The sequence below is a fragment of the Triticum urartu genome, chromosome 7 (genome assembly GCF_003073215.2).
Source record: "Triticum urartu cultivar G1812 chromosome 7, Tu2.1, whole genome shotgun sequence".
Lineage (NCBI taxonomy): Eukaryota > Viridiplantae > Streptophyta > Magnoliopsida > Poales > Poaceae > Triticum > Triticum urartu.
Window position 1 is genome coordinate 237615137 of NC_053028.1, and position 23243 is coordinate 237638379.

The following is a 23243-nucleotide window of genomic DNA, read 5'->3' on the forward strand; positions in this document are numbered from 1 at the left end:
AGTACGGTACCGCATTGAACTTGGCAAATGCGGTTCGCCCGAGCAGTGCGTGATAGCCACTGCGGAACGGGACTATGTCGAAGATTAACTCCTCGCTTCGGAAATTATCCGGAGATCCGAAGACCACTTCAAGTGTAACTGAGCCTGTACGGTTGGCTTCTACACCTGGTATGACGCCTTTAAAGGTCGTTCTGGTGGGTTTAATCCTCGAGGGATCGATGCCCATTTTCCGCACTGTATCCTGATAAAGCAGGTTCAGGCTGCTGCCGCCGTCCATAAGGACTCTAGTGAGGTGAAATCCGTCAATAATTGGGTCTAGAACCAATGCGGCGAATCCTCCATGACGGATGCTAGTGGGGTGGTCCCTTCGATCAAAAGTGATCGGGCAGGAAGACCATGGGTTGAACTTTGGGGCGACTGGCTCCATCGCGTATACGTCCCTTAGCACACGCTTCCGCTCCCTCTTGGGGACGTGGGTTGCGTATATCATGTTCACCGTCCGCACTTGTGGGGGAAAACCTTTCTGTCCACTGTTGTTCGGCGGCCGGGGCTCCTCCTCATCATTGCTATGCAGCCCCTTGTCTCTGCTTTCGGCATTTAACTTTCCTGCCTGCTTGAACACCCAACAATCCCTGTTGGTGTGATTGGCTAGTTTTTCGGGGGTGCCATGTATCTGGCATGAGCGGTCGAGTATTCGGTCCAAACTGGACGGGCCCGGAGTATTTCTTTTGAATGGCTTTTTCCGCTGACCGGGTTTAGAGCCTTTGAATCCGGCATTAACTGTCGTATCCTCAGCATTGTCGCCGTTAATGCGGCACTTTTTCTTGTTGCGACGCGACCTGCCACTGCTGTCCTTGGTATCCGAATTACCAGGGCTCTTGGTCATGTTATTGTCGTGAGCTAGCCAGCTGTCTTCTCCCGCGCAAAAGCGGGTCATAAGTGTCGTGAGGGCTGCCATAGATTTCGGCTTTTCCTATCCTAGGTGTCGTGCAAGCCACTCGTCGCGGATGTTATGCTTGAAGGCTGCTAGGGCCTCTGCGTCCGGACAGTCGACGATTTGATTTTTCTTGGTTAGGAACCGTGTCCAGAATTGTCTGGCCGATTTCTCTGGCTGCTGAATTATGTGGCTTAGGTCATCGGCGTCTGGTGGTCGCACATAAGTGCCCTGGAAATTGTCGAGGAATGCGGCTTCCAGGTCCTCCCAACAACCAATTGATTTTGCTGGCAAGCTGTTAAGCCAATGCCGGGCTGGTCCTTTAAGCTTGAGTGGGAGGTATTTGATGGCGTGCAGGTCATCACCGCAAGCTGTTGTGCCATCGTATGATTCGATGTTCACGGGTTTGAAACCCTCGGGGATTTGATGATCCATTACTTCATCTGTGAAGCATAGTGGGTATGCGGCGCCTCTGTATTGGGCTACATCACGATGCAGCTCAAACGAGCTTTGTCTACTGTGTTCGGCCCGGCCGGATTTACTGTATCCGGCGTGACGAGTACCGTCTCGTGCCGTGGGGAGCCCACATGATCCGTAGATCGATCTTGTTTGCCTTGCCTTGTCCTCCAATATATCTTGCAGGTCTGGCGCATTTTCCCATGCCTTGGTAGTTTTTGAGCGGCGCCGGGGTGCGGCTTGAGTGGAGGGCCGAGAGGCCTCTCTGTCGCGGCCACGGGGTGGCTGGTCGGCCGCATCATGCGTTGGTGATGTAGGTTTAGGTGCTTCCTCCTCTAATTGGGGTAGCAACCTGCGCTTTGGGTAGCTCTTGGAGGGGCGTTCGAGTTCATACTCTTCGGCCCCAAGGACTTCAGTCCATCTGTCGGCTAGCAAATCTTGATCAGCTCTAAGTTGTTGCTGTTTTTTCTTGAGGCTGCTCCCCGTGGCCATAAGCCTGCGTTTGAAACGCTCTTGTTCGACGGGATCCTCCGGCATGACAAATTCGTCGTCGTCGAGGCTTACCTCATCTTCGGAGGGAGGCATATAATTATCGTCCTCGACCTCTCTGTCTGCCGCTCTCTCATGAGGGCTGGCTTCTCTATCCTCCTGTGCTGAATCTTGCTGGAGGTGGTTGTCTTCGGCACTGTCCGGGGTGTTATTATCCCCCGTGCCGGAATCACCGTTTTTGTTTTGGCGGGATTTAGAGCGGCGCCGCTGACGCCGGCGCTTAGGCTGCTTCTTGGAGGGGTCATCCTCCGTTGTTCCATCGCCATTGCCTTCTTTTGGGGTGTCCACCTTGTATATATCATATGGCGAGGTGGCTTTCCAGTGCCCTATAGGCGCTGGTTCTTGATCGTCTCCTGCATCAGCGTCCATACCATCGATGTCTTCGGAGTCGAAGTCGAGCATGTAGGTTAAATCATCGACAGTGGCTATGAAGTGGGTGGTGGGTGGGCTTTGAATTTCTTCATCATCCGCGTCCCAACCTTGCTGACCATAGTCCGGCCAGGGCTCTCCTGACAAAGAGAGAGACTTTAGTGAATTCAGAATATCGTCGAAGGGCGAGTGCTGAAAGATGTCCGCGGCGGTGAACTCCATGATCGGCACCCAATCGGGTTTGATCGGTCGAGGCGCGGAGGGCTCGGAGTCTGGAGAGGAGTCTGGCTCCTTTGAGTCACGGGCTTCGCAGAGAATAGGGCTGGTGTTCGGCTCGATCGCCGTAGAGATTGCAGCCCCCGAGGCGGTGTCTAACCACCCATCCTCGGTTGGTGTGATCGGCTCTGAGCTAGGGGTCGGAGCGGACACAGGTGCGGCCTCCAGGGCACTGTTAGCTAAATCATGCCCATCATGACAGCGCGGCGCGCTCGGCTGTGGCTCGAGTCCGTCGAAGATCAAGTCCCCACGGATGTCGGCCGTGTAGTTCAAACTTCCAAATCTGACCTGATGGCCACGGGCGTAGCTTTCGATCTGCTCCAGATGACCAAGCGAATTGGCCCGCAGTGCAAAGCCGCCGAATACGAAGATCTGTCCGGGGAGAAAAGTCTCACCCTAGATCGCATCGCTGTTGATGATCGGAGAAGCCATCGGGCCTAAAAGTGACGACACAGAGGAACTCTCAATGAAAGCACCAATGTCGGTGTCAAAACCGACGGATCTCGGGTAGGGGGTCCCGAACTGTGCGTCTAGGTCGGATGGTAACAGGAGGCAGGGGACACGATGTTTTACCCAGGTTCGGGCCCTCTTGATGGAGGTAAAACCCTACGTCCTGCTTGATTAATATTGATGATATGGGTAGTACGAGAGTAGATCTACCATGAGATCAGAGAGGCTAAACCCTAAAAGCTAGCCTATGGTATGATTGTTTTTCGTCCTACGGACTAAAACTCTCCGGTTTATATAGACACCGGAGAGGGCTAGGGTTACACAGAGTCGGTTACAATGGTAGGAGATCTACATATCCGTATCGCCAAGCTTGCCTTCCACGCCAAGGAAAGTCCCTTTCGGACATGGGACGAAGTCTTCAATCTTGTATCTTCATAGTCCAGGAGTCCGGCCGAAGGTATAGTCCGGCCATCCGGACACCCCCTAATCCAGGACTCCCTCACCCGCGATGTGCAGAATGGAGCCCGACATGAGATTGTGCATCTGAAGTCCATAGTACTCCAGGAGACCTTGGAGGAAAGGGTGGATTGGAAATCCAACACCTCTTAAAAGGAAGGAAACAAAGCACACTCACTCCCCTTCTGAAGGATTGGGGAAATTTTCTGCCAGGGCTTCGCCATTTATGGAAGTCAATCCCGCCCAGACGGGGACCAGGTCTGCGGGAGGGAGATATCCTTGCACCTGGAGCTTGGTAAGCTGGGCGTGGGAGACCGAGCAGATCTCCCAATCGCCTTTTTGAGGGCCGTGAGGGCGTGAGGAAGAACTAAGAGCACTAGCCATGTTGGTGCGGTTCTCTGTGGCCAGCTCTATGGATTTCCTCGCTTGGTTGAGAATGGCATTTGAGATCCAGTCTCCTTAAATAGACGACTTCCATATGCCATCAGGGTGTTATCTGTAAAACACTTGGATCCTTCATATTCATTTGACACGTGGAAGCCGAGGCGACGGCGGCACAGAAGCCAAAGGGTATTATATTTAATGTGAAGTCGAAGCTTTCTGAAATATCAGGGGGAGTCCACTTTGTGAAGCCGAAGGTGTAAGCCAGATACATCATCATTGCTGAAAAGCGAATATAGTTCCTTTTGATCAAATTGCTTTGAAGTGTTCAGAGGAGGAAGCCTCCTTGCAATGCCGAAGACAATCTGCGAGACGGATATATCGTCATTGAAGCCTGGTACGGGAGATACTGAGGGAGTCCTCGATTAGGGGGTCCCCGGGCGTCTGGGACTCATGACGTGGGCCGGACTGCTGGGCTGTGAAGATACAAGATAGAAGACTTCCCCCCGTGTCCGGACAGGACTCTCCTTTGCGTGTGTGGCAAGCTTGATGTCCGGATGTATGGTTTCCTTCCCTTGTAAACCGACCTTGTACAAATCCTAGCCCCCTCTGGTGTTTATATAAACCGGAGGGTTTAGTCCGTAGAGGCGGTCATAATCATATAGGCGAGACATCTAGGGTTTAGCCATTACGATCTCGTGGTAGATCAACTCTTGTAACCCCTATACTCATCAAAGTCAATCAAGCAGGATGTAGGGTTCTACCTCCATCAAGAGGGCCTGAAGCTGGGTAAACATCGTGTCCCCTGCCTCCTGTTACCTTCGATCCTTAGACTCACAGTTCGGGAGCCCCTACCCGAGATCTGCCTATTTTGACACCGACAATGGGTGATCGGCGGGGACCTGATTTTCCTCTGATCGGGTTTAAGCCCAACCCGATCGTAATCTATTACTACTCCCAGGGCGGAGATGCGACCAAGTAGTTCGTTAAAGATCAAATATCTGTTGGATCCATCTTTTCGGGGTGTTCGAGGCCGACATGAAGATGATGTTTAGTGATTTCGAGGGCCGCCCATGGCTTAAAGGACGTATGGGCGCCCATTGTGAAACCGCCGAGCTGAAGGAGCTGTCCTAGAGCTAGGGTTTCTCCTAAGGTGATGTTGTTGTTAATGACGAGGCGAGACATCAATCCCACCGTCGATGGCATAGTGGAACTCTCAATGAAAGCACCAATGTTGGTGTCAAAACCGATCGATCTCGGGTAGGGGATCCCGAACTGTGCGTCTGAGGATCGAAGGAAACAGGAGACAAGGGTGACACGATGTTTACCCAGCTTCAGGCCCTCTTAATGGAGGTAAAACCCTACGTCCTGCTTGATTTTATTTGATGAGTATGGGGGTTACAAGAGTCGATCTAACTCGAGATCGTAATGGCTAAAACCCTAGATGTCTAGCCTATGTGATTTGCGATAGCCTCTACAGACTAAACCCTCCGGTTTATATAGACACTGGGGGTCAAGGGTTGTACAGAGTCGGTTTACAGAGAAAGGAAATAATACATCCAAATGCTAGGCTTGATATCCACGCAAAGGAGAGTCCCATCCGGACATGGGGAAAGGTCTTCTGCCTGGCATCTTCATGGCCCTCCAATCCGGCCCATATTAAATTGTCTAGACGCTCGGGGACCCCTTAGTCCAGGACTCCCTCACATGGAATTTTCTCAATTGCATCAACCTTAGCTTTGTCCACTTCAATACCTCTTTCAGAAATTTGATGACCCAAGACAATACCTTCATTAACCATAAAGTGGAACTTCTCCCAATTCAAGACAAGATTTGTTTGTTCACATCTCTGCAAAACGCGATCAAGATTGCTTAAACAATCATCAAAAGACTTCCCATAAACGGAGAAGTCATCCATGAAAACCTCAACAATCTTTTCACAAAAGTCAAAGAATATAGCAGTCATACATCTTTGAAAGGTAGCAGGTGCATTGCATAAACCAAAAGGCATACGTCTATAAGCATAAGTTCCAAAAGGACAAGTAAAGGTGGTTTTCTCTTGATTAGGTTGTGAAACAGGTATTTGAGAAAAACCAAAATATCCATCGAGAAAACAAAAGTGTGTGTGCTTCGATAATCTTTATAGCATTTGCTCAATAAAAGGCAGAGGGTAATGATATTTTTTAGTAGCTTTGTTTAATTTTCTGAAATCAGTTACCATTCTATAGCCTGTAACAATTCTCTGTGGAATAAGTTCATTTTTATCATTAGGAACAACAGTAATACCTCCTTTCTTAGGGACACAATGAACGGGACTTAGCCATCTACTATCAGCTAGGGGATAGACTATACAAGCTTCTAGAAGATTTAGTATTTCAGCTCTTACCACTTCTTTCATCTTAGGATTCAAACGTCATTGGTGATCAACAACGGGTTTAGTATCAGGCTTCATATTAATATTGTGCTGATAGGGAGTGGGACTAATGCCCTTAAGATCATCAAGAGTATACCCAATAGCAGCTCGGTGCTTCTTCAGAATTTTCAATAATCTTTCTTCTTCATGTTCTGAAAGGTTAGCACTAATAATAACAAGATATATCTTCTTCTCATCAAGATAAGCATATTTCAAAGTGTCCGGCAATTGTTTTTTCCTTCAAATATAAAGGGAAAAACTTATTTTTAAATTCATCTCTGGGTAAACCTGCAAGCTTAAACAATCCACAAATTTGTTCCACATATATCAAGTGCATATCACGAAGTTCGGTTCCATCTCCTACATAAGGATTAGCTAGCAGTTGTTCTATCATACCCGAAGGAATTTCATATTCAGTATTTTCAGTAGGTGCAATAGGACGAGGGGTAGCTAATTGTGGTTTCGATCGAGGTGAAGATACCCCGAACAAAACCCTCAAAGGATTGTTTTCCATAGTAACAAGTGACAGTAAATTTCAGCACACTATATAAATGTTTCCTTGCCAATTTACACTTACTAAAGGCGCTTCACTCCCCGGCAACGGCCAGAAAATAGCCTTGATGACCCACAAGTATAGGGGATCAATTTTAGCCTTTTTGATAAGTAAAAGTGTCGAACCCAACAAGGAGCAGAAGGAAATGACAAGTGGTTTTCAGTAAGGTAATGTATGCAAGTGCTGAAATTGTAAGTAACAGAGTAGTTTGATAGCAAGATATTTTGTAACGAGCAAGTAATGATAATAGTAACGAAAGTGCAGCAAGGTAGCCCAATATTTTTGTGGCAAAGGACAGGCCAAAACGGTCTCTTATAATAAGCAAAGCCATCTTGAGGGTGCACGGGAATTTCATCTAGTCACTTTCATCATGTTGATTCGATTTGTGTTCGCTACTTTGATAATTTGATATGTGGCTGGACCAGTGCTTAGGTGCTATTCTTACTCGAACAAACCTCCTACTTATGATTAACCCCCTCGCAAGCATCCGCAACTATGAGAAAAGTATTAAGGATAAATCCTAACCATAGCATTAAACTTTTGGATCCAATCGGTCCCTTATGGAATAGCGCATAAACTAGGGTTTAAGCTTCTATCAGTCTCGCAACCCATCATCTAATAACTACTCCACAATGCATTCCCTTAGGCCCAAATATGGTGAAGTGTCATGTAGTCGACATTCACATGACACCACTAAGGGAATCACAACATACATACTATCAAAATATCGAACACATATCAAGTTCACATGATTTGTTGCAACATGATTTCTCCTGGGACCTCATGAACAAAAGTAACTACTCACAAGTGATAAACATGCTCAAGATCAGAGGGGTATTAAATAGTATAATGCATCTGAACATATAATCTTCCACCAAATAAACCATATAGTAATCAACTACAAGATGTAATCAACATACTAGTCACCCACAAGCACCAATCTATAGTTCTGGTACAAAGATTGAACACAAGAGATGAACTAGGGTTTGAGAGGAGATGGTGTTGTTGAAGATGTTGATGGCAATTGCCATCCCCAAGATGGGAGAGTTGGTGGTGATGATGATGACGATGATTTCCCCCTCCAGGAGGGAAGTTCCCCCGAAGGAATCGCTCCGCCGGAGGGCAAAAGTGCTCCTGCCCAAGTTCCGCCTCGAGACAGCAGCGCTCCGTCCCGAAAGTCCTCTCCTTATTTTTTCTAGGTCAAAATGACTTATATAACAGAAGATGGGTGATATGTCTCCAACGTATCTATAATTTTTTATTGTTCCATGCTATTATATGTCTCGTGGAGGACTCGGGCACCTTCTTGACGTGAGACCTACACCCAAAATTCCTATAAATACAGAAACCTCCAGAAAATAACCTAGATCGGGAGTTCCACCGCCATAAGCCTCCGTAGCCACCGAAAACCAATCTAGACCCGTTCTGGCACCCTGCCGGAGGGGGAATCCCTCTCCGGTGGCCATCTTCATCATCCCGGCGCTCTCCATGACGAGGAGGGAGTAGTTCACCCTCGGGGCTGAGGGTATGTACCAGTAGCTATGTGTTTGATCTCTCTCTCTCTCTCGTGTTCCTTATTCGGCGCGATCTTGATGTATCGTGAGCTTTGCTATTATAGTTGGATCTTATGATGTTTCTCCCCCTCTACTCTCTTGTGATGGATTGAGTTTTCCCTTTGAAGTTATCTTATCAGATTGAGTCTTTAAGGATTTGAGAACACTTGTTGTATGTCTTGCATGTGCTTATCTGTGGTGACAATGGGATATCACGTGATCCACTTGATGTATGTTTTGGTGATCAACTTGCGAGTTCCGTGACCTCGTGAACTTATGCATAGGGGTTGGCACACGTTTTCATCTTGACTCTCTGGTAGAAACTTTGAGGCACTCTTTGAAGTTCTTTGTGTTGGTTGAATAGATGATCTGAGATTGTGTGATGCATATCGTATAATCATACCCACGGATACTTGAGGAGACATTAGGGTTTTGGTTTATTTGTGTCTTAAGGTGTTATTCTAGTACGAACTCTTGAATAGATCGATCAGAAAGAATAACTTTGAGGTGGTTTAGTACCCTACAATAATCTCTTCATTTGTTCTCCGCTATTAGTGACTTTGGAGTGACTCTTTGTTGCATGTTGAGGGATAGTTATATGTTCCAATTATGTTATTATTGTTGAGAGAACTTGCACTAGTGAAAGTATGAACCCTAGGCCTTGTTTACTAGCATTGCAATACCGTTTACACTCACTTTTACCACTTGCTACCTTGCTATTTTTATATTTTCAGATTAAAAAAACCTTTATCTACCATCCATATTGCACTTGTATCACCATCTCTTCACCAAACTAGTGCACCTATACAATTTACCATTGTATTGGGTGTGTTGGGGACACAAGAGACTCTTTGTTATTTGGTTGCAGGGTTGCTTGAGAGAGACCATCTTCATCCTACGCCTCCCATAGATTGATAAACCTTAGGTCATCCACTTGAGGGTAATTTGCTACTGTCCTACAAACCTCTGCACTTGGAGGCCCAACAACGTCTACAAGAAGAAGGTTGTGTAGTAGACATCAAGACTCGGGGAGGTTAGCGCTTGAAGGTATATCTTTAGATCTTGCAATCGAATCTTTTAGTTTCTTGTTTTATTACTAGTTTAGTCCATAAAATAAAATTACAAAATATGGAATTGAGGGTACCTCATATGCTTCATCTTTTTAATATCTTTCATGAAAATAAGGATTCCGATAATTGTGCTCAATTGCTAGAGGAAGAATGCATTAGAATGTTTGGCACTAAATCTTTGAATGATGAGCATGATTGCAATGTTGTTAGTATGAATTCCTTGAATATCCATGATTCTAATGATACGCAAAGCCACAAGCTTGGGGATGCTATGTTTTATGAAGATGATATTTTTTGTCCCCCAAGTTTTGATGAGCAAATTTATTTTGATATAGCATGCCTCCTATTTATGATGATTATATTGATGAAAGTGGGTTTGGAAGAGTGTCAACTTTAGGAAGTAATGATCCCACTATTTTGGAGGGTGTTGAATCTTATTGTGATAATTATGAAAGTGGGTTTGGAGAGGTCATGACTTTAGTTAATGTTAATCCCACTATTTTGGAAGAGTGTCAACTTTGCATACATGTGAATCGTGTTAAGAATATGTTTTGTGATAGCTATATTGTTGAATTTTCTTATGATCCTACATGTAATTATTATGAGGGGGAACATATGCTTCTAGGGATTGCAATAATATCAAGTTTCCTCTCTATGTGTTGAAAATCTTGAAGCTATGCTTGTTTTACCTTCCTACGCAAGTTGATTATTGTTCCCATAAGTTGTTTGCTCCCAAAATCCCTATGCATAGGAAGTGGGTTAGACTTAAATGTTCTAGTAATATTCTTCATGATGCTCTCTTTATGTTTCAATTCTTATCTTTTATGTGAGCATCATTGAAATCATCATGCCTAGCTAGGGGCGTTAAACGATAGTGCTTGTTGGGAGGCAACCCAATTTTATTTTTGTTCCTTGCTTTTCATTCCTGTTTAGTAATAAATATTTCATCTAGACTCTATTATGGTTTTTTTTGTGTTTAATTAGTGTTTGTGCCAAGTAGGACCTTTGGGAAGACTTGGGGAAAGTCTTTGCGATCTTGCTGTAAAAAACAGAAACTTTAGCGCTCACGAGATTGGCTGCTATTTTTTACTGGAGAATGATATTTAGTTGATTCTTTTTGAAGATGATTAATAGATAAATTACTCACGTCCATAGATTTATTTCAGAATTTTTGGGGTTCCATAAGTATACGTTTGATACAGATTACTACAGACTGTTCTGTTTTTGACAGATTCTGTTTTTATTGTGTTGTTTGCTTATTTTGATGAATCTATGAGTAGTATCGGAGGGTATGAACCATAGAGAAGTTGGAATACAGTATATATTACACAAATATTAATTTACAATGAGTTCACAACAGTACCTAAGTGGTGGTTTTATTTTCTTATACTAACGAAGCTTACGAGTTTTCTGTTGAGTTTTGTGTTGTGAAGTTTTCAAGTTTTGGGTAAAGATTCGATGGACTATGGAATAAGGACTGGCAAGAGCCTAAGCTTGGGGATGCCAAAGGAATCCCAAGGTAATATTTAAGGACAACCAAGAGCCTAAGCTTGGGGATGCCCCGGAAGGCATCCCCTCTTTCGTCTTCGTTCATCGGTAACTTTACTTGAGGCTATATTTTTATTCACCACATGATATGTGTTTTGCTTGGAGCGTCATTTTATTTTCTTTTGTTTTCCTTTCTGTTTGAATAAAATACCAAGATCTGAAATTCTTAAATGTTAGAGAGTCTTCACATAGTTACATAATTATTCAACTACTCATTGATCTTCATTTATATCTTTCGGAGTAGTTTGCCATTTGCTCCAGTGCTTCACTTATATTCTATTATAGAACGGTGGTGGTTTTATTTTGAAGAAATAGATGGACTCTCATCCTTCACTTATATTACTTTGAGAGTCTTTTAGAACAGCATGGTAATTTGCTTTGGTTATAAAATTAGTCCTAATATGATGGGCATCCAAGATGGGTATAATAAAAACTTTCATATAAAGCGCATTGAATACTATGAGAAGTTTGATAATTGGTAATTGTTTTGAGATATAAAGATGGTGATATTAGAGTTGTGCTAGTTGAGTAATTATGAATTTGAGAAATACTTGTGTTGAGGTTTGCAAGTCCTGTAGCATGCACGTATGGTAACCGTTGTGTGACAAATTTGAAGCATGGGGTGTTCTTTGATTGTCTTCCATATGAGTGGCGGTCGGGGACGAGCGATGGTCTTTTCCTACCAATCTATCCCCCTAGGAGCATGTGCATAGTGCTTGGTTTTTGATGACTTGTAGATTTTTGCAATAAGTATGTGAGTTATTTATGACTAATTTTGAGTCCATGGATTATACGCACTCTTATCTTCCATCATTGCTAGCCTCTTCGGTACTGTGCATTTCCCTTTCTCACCTCGAGAGTTGGTGCAAACTTCGCCAGTGCATCCAAACCCTGTGATATGATACGCTCTGTCACACATAAACCTCCTTATATCTTCCTCAAAACAGCCACCATACCTACCTATTATGGCATTTTCATAGCCATTCCGAGATATACTGCCATGCAACTTTCCACCATTCCATTTATTATGACACGCTTCATCATTGTCATATTGCCTTGCATGATCATGTAGTTGACATCATATTTGTGGCAAAGCCACCATGCATAATTTATCATACATGTCACTCTTGATTCATTGCCCTTCCTGGTACACCGCCGGAGGCATTCATATAGAGTCATATTTCATTCTAGTATCGAGTTGTAATCATTGAGTTGTAAATAAATAGAAGCGTGATGATCGTCATTAATAGAGCATTGTCCCAGAAAAAAAGAGAAAGGTCAAAAAAAGAAAGGCCCCAAAAAAGAAGAAATAAAAAGGGGCAATGCCACTATCCTTTTTTCCACACTTGTGCTTCAAAGTAGCACCATGATCTTTATGATAGGCAGTCTCTTGTTTTGTCACTTTCATATACTAGTGGGAATTTTTCATTATAGAACTTGGCTTGTATATTCCAACAATGGGCTTCCTCAAGTGCCCTAGTTCTTCGTGAGCAAGCAAGTTGGATGCACACCCACTTAGTTTCTTTTGTTGAGCTTTCATACATTTATAGCTCTAGTGCATTCGTTGCATGGCAATCCCTACTCCTCGCATTGACATCAATTGATGGGCATCTCCCTAGCCCGTTGATTAGCCTCGTCGGTGTGAGACTTTCTCCTTTTTGTCTTCTCCACATAACCCCCATCATCATATTCTATTCCACCCATAGTGCTATATCCATGGCTCACGCTCATGTATTGCGTGAAAGTTGAAAAAGGTTTGAGATTACTAAAGTATGAAACAATTGCTTGGCTTGTCATCGGGGTTGTGCATGATGAGAGCATTCTTGTGTGACGAAAATGAAGCATGACCAAACTATATGATTTTGTAGGGATGAACTTTCTTTGGCCATGTTATTTTGAGAAGACATGATTGCTTTGTTAGTATGCTTGAAGTATTATTATTTTTATGTCAATATTAAACTTGTGTCTTGAATCTTATGGACCTGAATATTCTTGCCACATTAAAGAAGATTACATTGATAAATATGTTAGGTAGCATTCCACATCAAAAATTCTGTTTTTATCGTTTACCTACTCGAGGACGAGCAGGAATTAAGCTTGGGGATGCTTGATATGTCTCCAACGTATCTATAATTTTTGATTGTTCCATGCTATTATATTATCCATCTAGGATGTTTTATATGCATTTATATGCTATTTTATATGATTTTTGGGACTAACCTATAAACCTAGAGCCTAGTGTCAGTTTCTGTTTTTTCCTTGTTTTTGAGTTTTACAGAAAAGGAATACCAAACGGAGTCCAATTGACGTGCCAATTTTTGACGATTTTTTATGGACCAAAAGAAGACCCCCGGAGTAAAAGAGTTGGGCCAGAAGAGTCCCGGGCCATCCACGAGGGTGGGGGCACCCCCCTGGCGCATGGGCCTACCTCGTGGATGACTCGGGCACCTGCTTGACGTGAGACCTACGCCAAAAATTCCTATAAATACAAAAACCTCCAGAAAATAGCCTAGATCGGGAGTTCCGCCACCATAAGCCTCTGTAGCCACCAAAAACCAATCTAGACCCGTTCCGGGACCCTGCCGGAGGGGGGAATCCCTCTCCGGTGGCCATCTTCATCATCCTGACGCTCTCCATGACGAGGAGGGAGTAGTTCACCCTCGGGGCTGAGGGTATGTACCAGTAGTTATGTGTTTGATCTCTCTCTCTCTCGTGTTCTTGATTCGGCACGATCTTGATGTATCACGAGCTTTGCTATTATAGTTGGATCTTATGATGTTTCTCCCCATCTACTCTCTTGTGATGGATTGAGTTTTCCCTTTGAAGTTATCTTATCGGATTGAGTCTTTAAGGATTTGAGAACACTTGATGTATGTCTTGCATGTGCTTATCTGTGGTGACAATGGGATATCATGTGATCCACTTGATGTATGTTTTGGTGATCAACTTGCGAGTTCCGTGACCTCGTGAACTTATGCATAGGGGTTGGCACACGTTTTCGTCTTGACTCTCCAGTAGAAACTTTGGGGCACTCTTTGAAGTTCTTTGTGTTGGTTGAATAGATGAATCTTAGATTGTGTGATGCATATCGTATAATCATACCCACGGATACTTGAGGTGACATTGGAGTATCTAGGTGACATTAGGGTTTTGGTTGATTTGTGTCTTAAGGTGTTATTCTAGTATGAACTCTTGAATAGATCGATCAGAAAGAATAACTTTGAGGTGGTTTCGTACCCTACAATAATCTCTTCGTTTGTTCTCCGCTATTAGTGGCTTTGGAGTGACTCTTTGTTGCATGTTGAGGGATAGTTATATGATCCAATTATGTTATTATTGTTGAGAGAACTTGCACTAGTGAAAGTATGAACCCTAGGCCTTGTTTCCTAGCATTGTAATACCGTTTAGGCTCACTTTTACCACTTGCTACCTTGCTGTTTTCATATTTTCAGATTACAAAAACCTTTATCTACCATCCATATTGCACTTGTATCACCATCTCTTCGCCGAACTAGTGCACCTATACAATTTACCATTGTATTGGGTGTGTTGGGGACACAAGAGACTCTTTGTTATTTGGTTGCAGGGTTGCTTGAGAGAGACCATCTTCATCCTACGCCTCCCACGGATTGATAAACCTTAGGTCATCCACTTGAGGGAAATTTGCTAGTGTCCTACAAACCTCAGCACTTGGAGGCCCAACAACGTCTACAAGAAGAAGGTTGTGTAGTAGACATCAATGGGCACCAGAGGTGGGCCGAGGGGACACAACCCACCAAGGCGTGCTTGGGCTCCCTGACACGCCCAGGTGGGTTGTGCCCACCTGGTGGGCCCCTTATGGTACTTATTGGCTCCAATATTCCTCATATATTCCATAAAAAATCTCCGTAAAGTTTCAACTTGTTTGGAGTTGTGCAGAATAGGTGGCCTGACGTAGCTTTTCCAGGTCCAGATTTCCAACTACCGGAATTCTCCGTCTTTGTGTGTACCTTGCATATTATGAGATAAAATGCATTAGAATTACTCCAAAAAGCATTATTGTGCATAAAAACATCATAAATAACAGTAGGAAAACATGATGCAAAATGGACGTATCAACTCCTCCAAGCTTAGACCTCAGTTTTCTTTGTAGAATGCTGACCCGAACCCGTCTGGACCCGGACTAGCATTGTCATTCATGGAGAACAAAGCTTTTTTGATCTCGTCTAGCGAGAAGGGGATGGTTAAAGCATCGGTATGAGACGTGGTGATTCGTGACGAAGAGACTAGATCAGGAAGGTTCGGAGGTAAGTCACATATAAGAGGGAAGCCAATAATATTCTTGAAGTAATCACGAAGGGCACGGTGCTTCCCAGAGTGAGATGCCACATCGACACCGTTTAGAACCAGAGACTTAATGTGATTTTTACGCATTCTCACTATGGCACATAGATGGAAGTAGTCTGAGTTTTTGTCCCCCAGAATACAGTCCTTTATTTTTGCATGTTTATGCCAATACATAGCAGTGAGGGCATTTTGACGATAAAGAGAAAGGGCGGCCTGGGTGGATAACGAGCGTTCCAGAGAGGAGAGGGGCCTAAGCTCCTCTATCTTGTCTAGGAAAGTGATAACAGTTTGACAGTTCTTAGTGAACACGAGCGGAGCCCTGGATTGCTTGGCCCAGGATTCGGCGGCTGCGCGGACACGTTTCAGCTTTAGGCAGAAAGAACCCAAGTGTTGAGAGGGAGGGACGCTATTCCAGTTCTGCAAGATGATGTTATTGAAAGGATCAAGGCACATGAGGCCATTGTTGAACCTAAAAATGGAAGGCTTAGGAATTTTGGATGAGGCGGAGAGGGTCAGTGGCACGTGATCCAAAGTAGAGCAGCATGCAGAGGTGAGGGATGAATCCAGATATAGAAAGCTCCAGTCGGTGTTGACAAAAATCCTATCAAGGCGAACTAAAATAGGTGATTCTTTTTGATTGGACCACGCAAAAAGTCTATCGAGAAGGGGAAGCTCCTGAAGATGGAGAAGGGTTAGCGTAGAGGAGAACAAAGCTCCCTCAGAATGAAAGCTCATCGGCAAAAGCTTGTTTGTTGGTGCTGCTGCATGGGCCATAAATATTAGAGATTGAGAAGGCATTGTCGTTCGCTCTAGCTTCTAAGTGTAAGGTTAGCGAGTAAGTTAGAGATGTTACCGAGGAGCAAGTAAACTCTTGATCGTCCCAGGCAGTTAGGATTCCTCCGGCAGATCCTAAGGAGGGAAGGAAGTGAAAGGAGCGCAATTTTGGAGGGAGGAAAGAGGTGGACTTAAAGACTGAAATATCATCAAGTTTAGTTTCTTGAAGGTAGATGAAGGAGGCATCGAGGCCCGAGATGGCTGATTTAACATTAGTACATTTTTTGTTTCTGCCGAGACCACATACATTCCAAGAGACAAAAATAGTTTTATGATTCATGGGAAACTTAAGAGCCACCGAAAGACGAGCGATACAAGGCCGGACTGGGCCACCCGAACATAACAAACATGAAGAAAAGCTAGGCCTAAAAGCCAGAGGGCCAACGGAGGAAAGGGTCTCCGGCCAAGCTCGGAAGAGCAATAACCTATGTCCAGAGCAAGACTAGGACGGATACAAGCCGCACCATAGCGGCGATGAGGGGTTGCAAGAGCACTAAGAGCTAGCCACAGGTGCCAATACATTAGTCACTGATGTTGTCACCATCGAGAGCAGAGATGGGGATGTCACAAGCGGTCGCGAGCTCCAGGACGTCACGGCGGGGCAGGGGCGCATAGACCTCCCCAGCCATACCGATGAGTTGTGCCGCCGGGATCAGCATCTTCACTCCTGCAGAGAGCTTTCCTTCCTTGAGAGAGCGCATGCGTTGTGTAGCCTTCTGCAGGATGGTGGTGTAGGTCGGGGCCTCGATGCTGGCGAGACGCGCGCTCCGGCGCCGGCCAGGGGAGGACGGTGGGGAAGGAGGCATCGCTGCAGTGACGATATGCACATCAGAAGCGTCCTCCTGGACCAGTGGGGTGCCAAGCTAGGAGAGGATGATGTTGTCGGTGCCAGTAGATGGTGGGCCTTTAGAGGATGCATCGGCAGGAGGGGCAGGCAGCGCCGGAGAGTCACGACAGAGGACGTCAACAGATGTGACTAGGGTTTTGGAGGGACCCACAGTGGCTATCTTGGAGAGGTGGCCGATGGAGGTGGTGGCAAAGTTAGCGACGAGCATGTCGACGGCGGACCCTGCCACCTGCATGGGGATGCGTTAGTGCCCACGGTCACCGGCAGAGCTGATGATGACAACATCAAAGAAGCCGGGGCGCATATAGACGAGGACGTTAGCTGGTTTCTCCAGGAGCGGCTTGGCCTTGACCGCGGGCGAAGGGAATGCCCACATGGTGCGGCCACCAGGAAGCTCTGCAATCCTTCCACCGTTGTCGTTGCCGGCAGGCGGAGGGGGAGGCAGAGCGAGGTTGGTGTCCATGTCAGCGGGGAAGTCGCCGTTGATGGAGTCGTCTGAGGGTGGTGCAGAAGCGAAGTCGAAGCCGGAGGCGGGCAGGTTGGTGCAGGAGATGGTGGAGACTGAGGCAATTGCCCCGATGCCGTTGAACCCGTGCATGGCCAGCGCGTGGGGAACATCATTGACGTCTCGAGCCTTGACAGTGACGAGAACTACAGAGTAGTCGACGCCAACTAGACAGATGGGGTTGATGTCGAACGGGTTGGCGAAGGGGCCAGTGGTGTGCAGGATGTGTTGTGGGAACCAGTGCTCGATGGGGTAGTACTCGATGGCGATGACGACGAGGTCGCGGTGGGGGAAGAGGAAGCAGTTGTCGGTGTCGTTGTGCCTGTTGAGGTAGACGGTGTGCTCGTGCCCGAGGAAGGGGCCTTCCCCCATAGTGCGCTCACGGTCATCGGGGGCGGCAAAGACGAGCATGCCAACCCCGTGCGAGGCTGTGACCAGCGTGCATGGGGGGTCGCCGGCCTCCTCCCTCAAGGCGCGGTGGATGAGAGCCACCGGGTTGGCAGCAGGAGGGTTGACGTAAGCATAGGCGATGTTGTCGAAGTGCTCGAGCGGGACGTATGGCATGAAAACGTTGATGTGGTGTGGGTGAGAGTGGGATGGGTTCATGTCGATGTCGACCATCGCCTCGTCAGAGTCCACGGACTCATCACCGGAGGCAAACTCCACTTCTCCGGGTCCTCCTCCTCCACCTCATCATCGGAGATGACGACGACCGGGGAGGGGAGGCTGGGTGGGCATGGGCGAGCGATGCAGCGGGAGCGGTGCTGGGGAGGGGCGAGGGCGGTTGCGACGGGGCCAAGGCAAGGTCAGCGGCAAGTGCTACCTCTTGAGTTTGCGTTGGTTTTTCCCTTGAAGAGGAAAGGGTGATGCAGCAAAGTAGCGTAAGTATTTCCCTCAGTTTGAGAACCAAGGTATCAATCCAGTAGGAGATAATGCGACAAGCCACCGAATACCTGCACAAACAAACACCAACTTGCAACCAACGCGACAAAGGGGTTGTCAATCCCTTCACGGTTATTCGCAAAGTGAGATCTGATAGAGATGGATAAACGGTAAAGTAATATTTTTGGTTTATGGAACGGAAAGTAAAAGATGGCAAAAGAAAGTAAATAGGAAACTAGAATTGTAGATCGGAAACTTATATGATGGGAAATAGACCCGGGGGCCATAGGTTTCACTAGAGGCTTCTCTCAAGAAAGGAATTATTACGGTGGGTGAACAAATTACTGTCGAGCAATTGATAGAAAAGCGCAAAGTTATGATGATACCTAAGGCAATGATCATGAATATAGGCATCACATCCGTGTCAAGTAGACCGAAATGGTTCTGCATCTACTACTATTACTCCACACATCGACCGACTCCTGCCTGCATCTAGAGTATTAAGTTCATGAAGAACAGAGTGACGCATTAAGTAAGATGACATGATGTAGCGGAATTAACTCAAGCAATATGATGAAAACCCCATCTTGTTATCCTCGATGGCAATAATACAATACGTGCTTTCATGCCCCTACTGTCACTGGGAAAGGACACCGCAAGCTTGAACCCAAAGCTAAGCACTTCTCCCATTGCAAGAAAAACCAATCTAGTTGGCCAAATCAAATCGATAGTTCAAAGAGACTTGCAAAGATATTAAATCATGCATATAAGAATTCAGAGGAGATTCAAATAATATTCATAGATAAGCTGATCATAAATCCACAATTCATTGGATCTCGGCAAACACACCGCAAAAGAGTATTACATCGAATAGATCTCCAAGAACATCGAGGAGAACATGGTATTGGGAATCAAAGAGAGAGAGAAAGCCATCTAGCTACTAGCTATGGACCCGTAGGTCTGTGGTAAACTACTCACGCTTCATCGAAGAGGGAATGGTGTTGATGTAGAAGCCGTCCGTGATCGAATCACCCTCCGGTAGGATGCCGAAAAAGGCCCCAAGATTGGATCTCACGGTTACAGAAGGTTGCGGCGATGGAAAAGTAGTTTCGTGGCTCTCTTGGAAGTTTTCAGGGTATAAGAGTATATATAGGAGGAAGATCTAGGTCAGGAGGCCACCAAGGGGTCCACAAGGTTGGGGGGCACGCCCTCCACCCTTGTGACCGCCTCGTGGCTATTCCAACTTGCACTCCAAGTCTCCTCGGTGTCTTCTGGTCCAAGAAAGATCATCGCGAAAGTTTTATTCCGTTTGGACTCCGTTTGGTATTCCTTTTCTGCGAAACTCTAAAACAAGGAAAAAACATAAACTGGCACTGGCTCTAGGTTAATAGGTTAGTCCCAAAAATCATATAAAACAGCATATTAATGCATATAAAACATCCAAAACAGATAATATAATAGCATGGAACAATCAAAAATTATAGATATGTTGGAGATGTATCAGCAAGCACCTTGTCGACCAGCGGGATGAAGTCAGCCATTGGACCTGAGGATGGCCGAAGAACGGGACACGAGAAAGTGGGGAGCTAAGTCAACCGGGGAAGGAAAGTAGAGGAAGAAGCGTGGAGGAAACAAGAAGGATGCTTACAGTCGCGTTGACGGTGGCCGGAGACCCAACAGTTCCTACAACGCATAGGGTCTCGACAATGTTGAACGCGGTGGTCGAGGGCAAGGCAGCGGTAGCAGCGCATGGAGGGGCTAGTTATAAGGAGGATGCGGAGCTGCATGCATTGAAGGATAAGTGCGGGGGGAGGATGCACGTAGAGCCATGCACAAGGGCATGGGCGTAGGAGGCGTTAGTGGGGGATCGGGGCTTGCAGGGATTCGGCTAGGGGAGCAGGCACCGCAGAGGAGGCAGGCGCACACGTATGCCCTAAGGGGTGGTTGGTCAAATCCATGAGGGTCGGCAAGGGGAAAAGGCTTCCGAGATGGGAAGGAGAGGCTCACAGCGCGAGAGCCACGGGAGAGGCCTTTCTGGAGTCTCTAGGATGCCACGCGTGCGGCAGTCGATGGTCATGGGCCTCCGGAGAGAGAAACGAGGGCGGGCTCGCCTGGTAGCTACGTCAGGGTGAGGGTCAGCGGCAGGAGATTTGTAGGTATGTGGTTGGGTGCATGCGAGGGATCTCGGAAGGCCATCGGATTGGCTGGGCGGTGGGTTACAGGCGGAGGGATCAGGCAGCTGCATGGCTCGTGGGTGAATTTGTCGCACAGGGGCAGCATTGACGCAGGGAGAGTGGCAGGATCCGTGGCGCAAACGTCCAGCCTGGTCTCAGAATCCGCGGACCCACAGACCGAATCAACAGGGGGCGAGAGTTGTCTGATAGGTTGGGAGGGCTGCGACGGCGAGAGGAGCAGGAGCACGCGCAACAGGAGATTGAGAGCGGACAAACGCAACATTTAAGGAGATCTCTCCATGGCAGCCATGGAGAGGGGAAGAAGACAAAGTTGTCGGAGATTTGAATCCCAGAAAAAAGACGAACCCGAGCCAACTGGAGGACCTATGTGAAATGACAGCCTAACCGGACCATCACTAATACCTCCGAGCGAGACAATAAATGCGGCGACATCCGCATTAGCCACTGTTAATGAAAATAAGCCCGCACCAAATGATCGAATAATTGGCATCTCGGATTGAGACCCTAACCAGAACTTGAGCAAAGAGAAAACAACTAAATCATCAAGACATTGAGAGGAGGGAAGCAGCTTGATCCAGATTGAAGTTGGAGAAACCAACCTCGAGTGTGGATCGAGCGGCGAGCATACCAGCGAGGAGAAGTTTTCCAGAGCGTACTGCAACAGAGCGTCATCGAGCATCGATCCCAGACCATCAGGGAGGCCCGAGCATAGCACCGGCGGAGTTGAGGGAGATAGGAGCCCGAAGGCAGCATCCGGCTTCCGCAGGCCAGCGGGGAGGGGGTGAGCGGCCGCGACTGGCGAATTGTGTAGGGTGGCGACTTCCGGAGGTGGGCTGACTGGCAGCGCTGAAGGGGCCGGGTCGCCATTGGCGGTGGGAGAGGTAGACAGTGGTGGTGGGAAGGTGCATGAAGAGTTGTTTGCGTGGATTGAAGCGGACATTATTTAGTGTTCGTCGTGGACAGAGTGAGCAACGACGACAAGGGGACTACCGGCCGCAAGGCGGCGGGGGGGGGGGCGGGCGTGACCAGAACTACATCATGGCCAGACTCAGGATGGATCGAGGCTGGCAAGGCAGCCGCCGTAGCCAGAGCGAACTGCGGCGGATGGGACGCGCCCGGAGCTCCGCTCTAGCTCACTTGCCTCTGTTCTCTCGCTGTCTCACGAGCGGTGCCTGTCAGCCAATAAACATTTATCTTTCAGCCTTGTGCATTAATAATGTTCAATATTAATTGACCATCCTACTGGTAGTAGCTATGGTACTCTTACGATGTACGATGGCCGAGGCAGATCAGGAATTCAGGAGGGGGCATCCTCTGCGCCGCCCCGGTGTGTGTTCATCAGGCATGCCGCTCACGTGTGTGGGCGTAGAACATAAGAGCATATAGAACCGGATTTGGTAAATTGGATCTCTCAAACACCCGCGGTCGCAATTGGGTGCGTCTGCGGGTCAGTGACCGGTCACATTTCAAATTTGCTTCTCTGCATTTGAGTCTCTCATATTTTATCAGGTCCATACAAGTCACGCAAAATAAACATATGTACTACGACACCCTAGTTACGATTCGTCGTCGGATATGTCCAGGATGTCAGTGGTGGGTGTCGGGTGGACGGGCGTGCACGAGGGCTCCGGCTCCTCATCATCATCATCATCCATGTACGCGAGAATCTCGTCGACTTCCGTGGCGTGCTCCGCCTCAATCTCCTGCCAACACGGCATCTGGCTTCCACATCCGACTCCAAGCGAAGGGAATCGAGGATGGCCTACTGCTTTGTTTGTAGTTTCGCGTACCAGCATGCCCCACATCGTCCTCATGCTCCTCCTCTTCCTCAACCTACTCCTCCTCCGTATAACCGCATCCGGAGGTAGCCCCGCGGCGATCCGGGCTTCGCGCCTTGCCCGGATCTGCTCAAGAAGTTGCAGTCGGCGCTCCGATGTAAGATATGGGTAGCTCCTTACCCGAGGGCATGGGGCATGGCTACTTGTAATGGCAAACGGCGAGTGGAAAGTGAGGGACGACGAGTGGAAAGTGGCGGCGGCGGCGAACTAGAAGGGGAAATGTGGACAGGTATGGTTTCGGTGTCGACAGTCGGCTTAAATAGCCGTGCTAGGCACTACGCGGCCCGCAGAAGCGGCGGCACGCAGGGCCATCGGTCCGACGGAGGAGATGAGCTAGGCACTACGCGGCCCGCAGGAGCAGGGCCACCGGGTTTCAAACTGTTTTCCTGTGGGACCCTAGCATCGGTCTGACGTGGCGGACCGTACGGGCGCGCCCGGACGCTCCATATCCGCCTCATATTTGAGTTAGATTTTTTTTAGGGGTATAACCAAGCTTTTATTCATCAAACTCCACAAGATGTGGGATACAAATCGGGTTATGGGGTTGACCCAATCATACATGGCACGAGAACGCTTGGCTAGTCTATGTGCTTCTAGATTATTTGCACGACCTTCAGAAACAAATTACAAAGAAAAGAAGCTTGTTGTAGTCTAATCCCCTTGATGATAGCACCATAAGCTCCTAGACTTTCATTATGGATGACACTGACCACTTGCATTGCGTCCGATGCAATCACGAACTAATCTAAGTGAAGGTCTGCTGCAAGCGCCATTCCTTCCCGACATGCTATTGCTTCTAGCGTTGCCG